This window comes from Lepisosteus oculatus, chromosome 7, assembly GCF_040954835.1.
Source record: "Lepisosteus oculatus isolate fLepOcu1 chromosome 7, fLepOcu1.hap2, whole genome shotgun sequence".
NCBI classification, from domain to species: Eukaryota; Metazoa; Chordata; class Actinopteri; order Semionotiformes; family Lepisosteidae; genus Lepisosteus; species Lepisosteus oculatus.
In genome coordinates this window covers 20,884,356-20,894,146 of record NC_090702.1, presented here as the reverse complement: position 1 = coordinate 20,894,146, position 9,791 = coordinate 20,884,356, and the positions used below count along the sequence as shown (strand labels likewise).

The following is a 9,791-nucleotide window of genomic DNA, read 5'->3' as shown; positions in this document are numbered from 1 at the left end:
TATATAAATCAGTTCCTTGTAATGAGTAGTGGTTAGAATACTATGCATAAGTCTGTTTTAGGATGCTTGATTGCATTTTCTTTTTCCAAGGTTGATAGCATTTTCCTCTCTTTCTCAAGGTTACCCCGAATATGAATGTGCCTGAATAACATTTCCCTTTAAATTGGTACAAATGATTTTAATAGGATCTTATTTATACTGTATATGCAGATATATGCAGTGCTGCAGATCCTTAGAAGTTACCAACACATAAGACATGGAATTTTTTTTCTTGAGATTAGTTGTATAAATAGTATTTCTACTTTAGTAAGGACCAGCACTACTGTATAATTGTCAGATTCTGAAAGGGTTCTATTTTAATTCTGAACAGAGTCGGAGTTCTTGTTTAATGTCTGTGCTTGGCAATAAAGCATCACAATTTATTTTGATTCATGAGACAATTAATGTAGCTGAAAGCAAATGTGCTTACAGCTGGCTTATGGTGTCTCTCTGTCTTCCAAGGTCCTTTATTTTTTGCACAAAAGAACAATAAGCCTTTGGCTCACAACAGCTCTTCTTTAAATGTAACATTTTGTTAGTTTTGGTTCCATAGAAAAACAGCTTCCAAACAGGCCTTTTGTATTGTGCTCTACAGTACATGTTTGTGATAAGAAAAGTGTGAGGACTGGTGTAAGCTCTATCGGATTTCCATTCACAGCATCAGGAACTGGGAGAAGAGCTGTCACCATGTTTGATATGCGTATGTGTGTGTTCGTGATTGTGAGTCGGCGTGTGTGTAGCTCCCCAGAGACATGCCTGTTCATTATTCTTCCTAAAAGAACCATTAAAATTTCATCAGTGCAATGCAATCTTCTTCTTGGAGGAAAGGCATCATTTTCACAGTGCCTTCTACACAGACTCAGGGAAGGCTCCGCTGGAGTGTATACTGGGATGTACAGCTGGTCTGCAGAAGAGGAATAATGTAAGTAATTCTAGTCAAATGCCATGGACATGATTTTAGGGATATCTTCAGGGCTCAGTGGGAAGGCAATTTGTAATGGAAACTGGCAAGGTGTAATTGGTGGCTTTGAGGGGCATTTTGTAACCTTGTTTGATAAGATATCTTCCCACTCTCCATAGGAGAGCGAGGCCTGTGCCGTGAAGACTGGTTGAGATTTTGTGTGATTTGGTAGATAGGTGCTAAAAATATGATTACTTGGAGGATTTGGTAAGCTTTAGGCAGAGGTAAGAAATATTTTTAATATTGTATGAGTTTTGTGGAGCATGGAAACACTAATTTAATGTTTTTGGTTTCTTGGTTCTAGGGACATTACATTATTATTCTGTGTTAGTAGTGTAGTGTTCCTGTTGCACAAAATAAGATGTGCATTATTTGAGTTGGTAGAGCATTTACTTTTAGTACACTTTGATAATGTTGTTTATTAATTTCTAAATTCACCAAATAAATAACCATAAATCACTTTGAAAAATTTGGAAAGCAATAGTTTTATCTGCATTTTCGGTGCATTTCTGCATTGTTATCCAGTTTAAAATCTGCTCTGTACTGTATATGAATCTGGTCCACAGACCAAATGCTGTGGCAGCTTGTCAAGAAATGGAATTAGCAGGTACAGTACCATCTGTGATTAATTTAATGTTCACTTAATTGAGCTGGTTTGTGTGTAATTATTAACTTTCTGACTAGGAATGCCTTGAACTCTGCTTGATTCTGTAATAATTTCAAATAGCACTGCATATACTGTATGTATTTACGAGATTAATTGCTGCCCTGGTCCTGTCTGCACAAGTGGGGAATGAGCAGTAATTTAACTGGATGCATTCAAAATGGAAAATGAGGTAAAGCAGGCTTGTTATAGCAGTGCCCACTCATAGGCAGTCTATCATAGGCTAAAGTAGTTCAGGTGGGTAGCTGCGTCAGCATGCGTAGGCTGCAAAGGAACGAATAATAGGTTTATGCCATGCTGAAAAGAGAAGAAAGATAACACAACGTTTTTGGTGTGCAGCTTTCTTCGGGTGTTACATGCTCCACAGTCGAAACGTTGTGTTTTCTTTCTTCTCTTTTCAGCATGGAATAAACCTACAGGTATTACTTGTTCCATAGCAAAGGCTATGTGCCTGAATATTTTTGGGTGGTTGGACGATTGTTCTGCTTCACTCTGCCTCCTTGCAGAGACCCACAGCATTCTGATGTTTCAGTTCAGAGTGAGCTTGCAGACACAGGCCAACAGTGTACAGACTTGGAGTTTGTCAAGAGCTTGGCAGAGAGCCAGGTCTGGCCAGCAGTGTGAATAATTATCTGAACAGGGTCATTGATACAGCATATAGCAGAAAGGAGCAGGTCTTCAAATTTTCAGACCCTTGTGTAGAACTCTCTGCATATCTGTATATTTTCTATCTATACTGCTATTAAAGACAGAACAGTTTGTACTACCATTCTTGTCATGTACTGTAGCAAATAATACATTGAAAACATCCATCAGCAATACAATAACAAATCAAACCCATTTGTAATCTTTTCTTCAAAATCTGGAACTTTGGAAAAGGGAGTGTGATACATCCTTACCGGAAAAGAATTTGTGTCTTGGGCTTCTTTCAGAAGATGATTTTTCTGCTCATCTTCTCATGAATGTGATCATTAAGAATATACAGTGTGTACTTACTTGATTTGATCTCCTGTGAAAATTCAGTTGAGACTAAGTGTTTTGAAATTTTCAGCAACCAACTGAATATAACATTAATTTTCAAGGAACAAGATCAGTTTTGCATCAAGGAATGAGTGCATTTATATTTAGCCTGTGTTAGATGAAGCCTTGCATTTCTCCTGGAGTGCGTGGCTTGCTGTTACTGTTAATAATGATTTCCAATAAAAAGCACTGTTGGTTACAAGACTGTCAGTGAATGAAGCTTTATTACTGAAATCTTAGTGTTAGCACAATAATGAACATTTCATAAACGCATAATGTCTGTTTTCATATACTGTATCTAGTAAACAGGCATCATATGACGATATAGTTTGTCTACTCCATTTGTTGCTTAATGTTTACAGATGCACTCAGAAACTGAATGAGATTTAAGCAAAACTTTCTAAAAGATTACAGAGAATTATGTCTGAAAATTAACTTTTTTTAAGCTACTTTTTTTCTTTGAGTTAATATGTTTTAACTGCCTTCTAAGAAAACATTAATTACACAGCAGTATATTCATTCAGGAGCACCCTGTGCCCTCAGCTTTCAGGATAGGCTCCAGGTTGTCGTGATCCTTACCAGGAATAAATGGTTGTCTGACAGTACAGTATTCTACCGTGTGCATCTGCAAATCATCCCATTCATGCACATTTTGAGCATGTGCATAGAGGTTAGGTTTAATAAATAATAAATGAGGATCAAGGGATTGCTAAGGAGCTAGAGTGGACGATGATTACACTGCCCCACATCCTGTTACAAGACAAGTAGCCACCATACAGATTGACAGGAAGCAGTTTGCTGATACGGGGCATTAGTTGTGTCAGAAAGTGATAATGAGCAGGCATACATCTCTGAATTTAATTACACTAGCGTAGATCACATGTGTGTTTAGAGTGAGTTTGCAGCATCAGGTAATCAGTGTTATATCTTACCAGTTTAATCACCGAAAACTGAGTTCTTAAGGTATTTTGGAGTCTATACTGCAGTGTCATATACTGTGCCACCATCCTTAATAACTTTCATAACGGGATTTTCCCAGAATGAAAAACAAATCTCTAACGATTCATTCCTGCATTTGAGTGCTGTATTGATTGCTCTGTATTCATTCTAACAGGTGTTACACATGGTTTTCGTAAAGCAGCCCTTTTCTTTAGTTATAATCCTCAATAAAGACAGTTCCAGTTTGACCTAGAATTGTTTTAATTTTCCAGATAAGGTTAACACAAGCACTTTCAGTCATAAATATGTACCTCTTTCGTATCAGACGCATATTTACCACCTGCAACAGTAGGTTAAACTTGCTCTATTAAATTTTTAGCAGTAGAAATCTTCTTCCAAATTTGCTGATGCTTATTCTACACCACTGCTTTGGTGGTTCATGTGGACGTTTTTTTCTAACCCTGCTTAAGAAAATAATTTGAAAAAAAGGGAAATGTGAAATTCAGGATTATTTGCTCCATTTCATCAGTAAACTGTAAAGTCTTCCAGTCAAACTATTTAGGCATAGTTGTGCTAAATCAATTATACAGTATTTTATAACGAGATTCATAATGTTATATTGAGCGTATTCCTTCTTCAATCTAATAAATTAAACTAATGTGTTTTTCTGGCTTGACAATATATTTTTTTACTGCCAAAGTAATACCTGATACTTCCTCCCTTCACATTACCTACTGTAAAAATAATTCATGTCATTGTGATTAAGGTTTTAAGCTTTTAAAACAAGTTTTTATTTAAGTGTCATTTTAATTTTAGTAATACAGGATATTTATTAATTATTGCTAAGATATTGTGTCGAATAAAGCCTAGACATGAGTCATGTTTATGGAGCAATTTCATTTGCCGGAGGATGCAGAATTCTGAGAGAATAAATAAATAATGTAACACCCTGAGGGAAAGAGTAGTAGAACACAAATACGTACCCAACAGAATGACAAAAGAAATGGAGCTATGGAGAGCCAGCTTGAAGACAATGAAACAAAGAGACTTGGGACTTTTGGAAGGAGTAAGCAGTTGAGGGAAACTGACACACCTGGGAAGCTCGTGCTTCAGGTTTAAAAGGGAAGAAAGCATACCAGTCTGGGCCTTTAGACTGAGTAGTAGTGGAGGGTGGAGGAACAATGAGTGTAGCGGAGAAAATAAACATACTGTTTATTTTGTTTGTTATGAGAAGGAACTTCAGTAGTTTGAACTGACAGAGGAACACTACTGAAATGAAAATACTTTTCCGTTTCTCACCTAAACTGTGGTGTACTTCTAGAAGAGCCTACTGTTAAAGATGCCTGCAAACACAGCCAGACTCCCAGTGCATTGCGGTTAACAAATACATTTGTTTACAAATACAGAGTTTGTTAATTTAGGAAGCATTTTTTTTCCGGTTTTGGAATTCTCTATAAAAAGTTCTGAAATTGTACAACAGTTGGACATGCTCTTTGCTGCACATCTAAAAAAAGAAAAGCGAATGTATTATTAGAACGTAATACTTAATATATTCTTTTCTGGTTACACTGCTTGCAGTTCTTAATTATTAAAAAAACAATAAACTACAGTATGTGCAGCTTATTAAATTTTAATTTATAAAATAATTGAAATTCTTGTGAAGAGACTTTGGCTCTGGTACCTTTAAAATCTGATTGTACTTGTGGTTTCTAGCTAACTACTGTATGTAGATGTGTTGTACATAAATATGCTTAAATGTACCATTGTTTAATATTAGTAAGACTGTTTCTTAAAGTGTGGGGATGAAAATGATTAATTATACCAAAATAACTGTTAATGACAAGGTATGATTTGAGATACTCTATATTGCCTTTACTTGCCTCCTGCTGCCAGCTTCTGCTTTTGTTCAGCAGTGCAGTTTGTATTGCCAATAATGCATTTACAGCTCAATAAAATGTAGATACTGCAAAGAGAAAAATTGTGCATGTGGGGGGTGGCTGAGTCACAGGCTTTATACAGTATGTCTCTAGGAACTCTGTGGCTTGCCTCCTGTGAAGCACTGTGTCCTGCACGTGGAGAAATCAGATTTATGCCATTTATTGAGCTTGTGAATGCTTTTTTGTTTAATGGAGAGGGGATTTTTTATTATTTCACTCTATAGGATGCAGGTGTATATTTTAAAACTGAATCTTATTTGAACAGAACCGTATAAACCTGACAGTTACTAATGTAACGAATTTGTTGGAATTTTTTGTTGCAAAAAAAGACATAAATGCTGTTATCTTTCTTGGTTGACAGAGTATTGGACTTATAAAAAGAGACAGGCCATAAATTATAAACTTGATGCAATGTGCCGCTCCGGCCTGCAACCTTTAACCTCTGTGTTATTCTACCTTTCGTTTGCTACATGCTGAGAATGGCGACAAGGGAATTAAGTCTGGTAGATTGACACCATTCTGATGTTAATAGTTCATGGTAAAAATTGAGATTTCATGGTGTGATTCAGTGTTTTTCTTTCAACCTTGCATACATTTAAATGAGCTTTTAACTGCCAATTTATTTCTTATGCATTCCTTAATAAGATTTTATTTTAATCCCGACATGATATTACAAGATTATGTCGCACTGATATGGGTCTGTTGAAGAATAAAACTGGGGGGAGTCAACACAAGCAATTTAATTGAAGAATAATTGTCTCATTATTTGTTCGTGTGTTTATTTTATACTGAAAATGAATACACATACAAATGTTTTCTAATATGATTTTTTTCTTTTGTGCAAACAGAGAGCATAAAAATCACATTTTAGAGCATTTTTTTTGTTGTGTTGCTTGAGGAATGTCAGCTGCTTATCTGGCTGACAGTGCTAGAAGATGACAGTGGCACATAATAGGAAGAAAAATGGGGTTTAAAATGATTGTGTACGAGTATGAAAAATATCCCTCTAATTATTTCTGCTGGGGTATGTTCATGAATTAAATTTTTCTTTCACTTTTGGAATAATGAAATAATAATGAAATAATTTAATAACTAGAGCACATAATACTATTTGTAGTAAGTACAGTAAATATATTCACATAAAAAATGAAGAAACCTTAATGAGGAGGGTGAATAAGCAAAATCAGGTTTACCTGCTCTGCGTTCTTTATAGTTACTACTGTACATACCCAGAACTTCTATTAATTGTCCTGGCTTCCTGGACAGGCTGCCATAATGTAGTTTGGTTCTGGCAGGTGAGGCATACAGTACTGTACTATTCAATGAAGTATTAAAGGTACAGACATGAATCCGCTGAAGGTTTTATTTAGTGTCTTCCCACACTAGTGTATGGATAAAAATAGTTAAAAACATTTAAAGAATCCCTCATTTTCTTAAAGTGTTAAATTTGATTGAAACAAAGTGATCAGAAAGGAAAGTGATTTTTCAAGCATAAGTCTCACATAGACTGTGCTGTCTCCCTTGCTTATCTCTTAACTACAGTGTAAAACCTAGTGTTTACCCTTAGTGGGATAAATATAAACTGATGAAGATTCATCTAAGAAATATCAAGCTTTTAACTTAAATAAAATCGGTATACAGTGAATCTGTTATATACAATAATTGTAATTTTGTGTGTAACTTAAAAGGCTGCCCCCTGATGAGATCAGTTTTTGTGCAGAAAATAACTTCTTATGATGAGATGACACGTGGCCAGAAGTGAAATAAGTTTTCTGTTTTGGAAACTAATTGGTTTTCATTATCTGCTTTTTATTTCATTCTGAATACCCTGTTTTAGGTAAGCCTAAGCTGTTTTTCTATGGGTCTTGCCCTTGTCTTCCAGCCACAAGACATTTAAGTCTGTACAGAAAGCAAAATAATTAACAGTCAATAAGCAGTCATCCCTTAAATTTATTTTCACCATTTAGCGACCAAATCACTCAATTACTGCAAACTATATATTAGTGGATTCATAAACAGAATATTAACATCAGAAGTAACTTTCTGTTATAAAACATTTTCCAGACTTTGTTGTAGCTCATTTTTTTAGAAAGGCAGTCACCCCCTTTTGTAATAATATAAAATGCCAGTCTGGTCCTGTCCAGTGTATACTGCTGCCTGGCACCCTATGCTTCCAGGATAGGTTCTAGTTTACTGTGGCCCTGTTAGGAATAACAGGGTTTCTCATCATGGAAGGATCGAAAATGTCATTGTGATTCAAATACCTTTGCAACTCTGTATTGCAAATCAGATGGATTGCATTGTGTGGTTTCAAATTGTTTTCGATCAAGTTTCCTATTTTTCTTTCATTTAAAGTAAATTATTAAATGTTGCATTTTCCATGGCTGTTCCTCACTTTTGGGGGATACTACTGTATCTAATCTCCCTTCTGTGTTAAAAGTGTTAATGTTACGTCCCAGTGTGGTCCATGTGCGTTTGTTTTGATGTTATGTTCCACACTCCCTGACTTTGGTTGTTCTCCCTTCCCATTGGTTCATTAATTCATCCATCTTTGCCGTTGTGGTATCATCTTCAATCAACTCTCCACCAATCAGGACTCAGCTTATTCAGTATTTAGCTTGGAGGTTTTCAGAACGAAGGGGGCTTTCGCTTGACTTTGGTTCTGCTCGGCTCATCTTCATTTCGCTTTCGTTTTGCTTCGGCTCCGGCTCTCTGTTTTCGTTCGTTTCGCTTCATGTGTGTTTTCGTATAGCTTCGGCTTTGTTGGTTTGTGTTCCTCTCCTTGTACTTTTGTTTGTTTGTATTATCCTGTATCTCGCTATTACCTTGACCAAACATATTATATCAACCTCTGTGTTCTTTTGTACTCTGTTCCTTGTCTATTCTTGTTTTTCCCTTATTTGTATTTGTAGTTCACTTGTATATTTGTGTGAACCTTTGTGTTAAGGGTTAGTTAACGTTGATGGGTACATTCTACAAACGTAGTTTGTCTTTGTATTTGTAACACTAGTTAGGAAGGGTGAGTGCCTTTTGTCTTGTATGGTTTTTGGGTAGTTAGTGAAGGTTAGCCAGGGCATTAGAAGACGCCGAAGACTGAGTGTTTCAGGTTTTTGTTTTGTAGTTAGATCAGCTTTCCCTCACTTTATTAGCCAGTTCCATTTTGTTTATTTTGTTTCCTTTGGCACCACTCTAGTTCCCTTTCCCTGTGTGTTATTGTGTCCTATTTATGTACCAGTCACTTTATTCACTTTAAAAATAAATCCCTTTTGCACCAAACTTGTTGTCCTAAGTCCCTCACCAGAAACCCACCTGCATCCAAAACCATCCTAAATGTTACACCCCTTTACCCCTAGACACTTGGGGTCGTAACAGTTAATACTTGGTGTTTAGGTTAGTTTCATGTTCAACATCATATGATTTTGAACCAAACTACAGGCAATTCAGATATTCTAATTACTCTGTGAGGTCTGTATACTGTATATCCCCATTAACTATTCAAATGCTGAAACTTATGTCTGTACTGTATCTGTCTAGATCTCTTTTATGAAGTTAAGAATGTCATCAGATGGTACTGTATGTTTATAGTCAGGCTTATGAGACTTTTTCCCAATGAAAGTACCAGGCTGTGGTGAACTTTAGAGATATTTTGAGGGTGAATTCAAATCGAATCCAGCTTTGGAAACAATAGTCATTTCCATGGTGGTGGGTAGAATCTCATGCACTTTATCACAAGTAAGCTTTGTCTCTATTGTAGAGCAACTACAGTATAATCAGGGTTAAAGTGGTTTTCGTATACAATGATGGGAATAGACATTACATTGGGTATAGAAAGTCACCACCCCCTTTCAAAATGTTCACGTTTTGTTGCCCTAAAGCCCAAAAAGAAAACAAATAAAAGCAGACTTCTTCCAATTTTATTAACAAATGTACCTTGCAACATCCAAGTAAAAAAAGAAAGCATAATTTCTGGAAAAGAAAGTAGAATAACTGGGTTAGATAAGAGAACACCCCCCTGAGTTAATACTTGGTGGAAGCACCTTTTGCTTGAATTACAGTCTTGAGTCTGTTTGGATAAATCTCTACCAAGTTTTCATACCCAGAAGGAGGAATATTTGCTCATTCCTCCTTACAGAATTGTTCAAGCTCAGTCAGACTGCACGGTGACCGTTGATGAACTGCCCTCTTCAAGTCATTCCAAAGATTTTCAATGGGATTTAAGTCAGGGCTCTGA

At 36.1% G+C, this 9,791-nt stretch overlaps 1 protein-coding gene across 1 annotated transcript in view; it reads left to right on the top strand.

Moving 5' to 3' along the window:
• Window positions 1–914: 914 nt before the first annotated feature.
• The window catches only part of nav3 (neuron navigator 3), a 350,214-nt gene continuing 341,337 nt past the window's right edge, over window positions 915–9,791 (top strand). The window contains exon 1 of the mRNA XM_015352852.2: window positions 915–961. The gene's annotated coding sequence lies outside the window, so the exon portion shown is untranslated. The remainder of the gene's footprint in view (window positions 962–9,791) is intronic.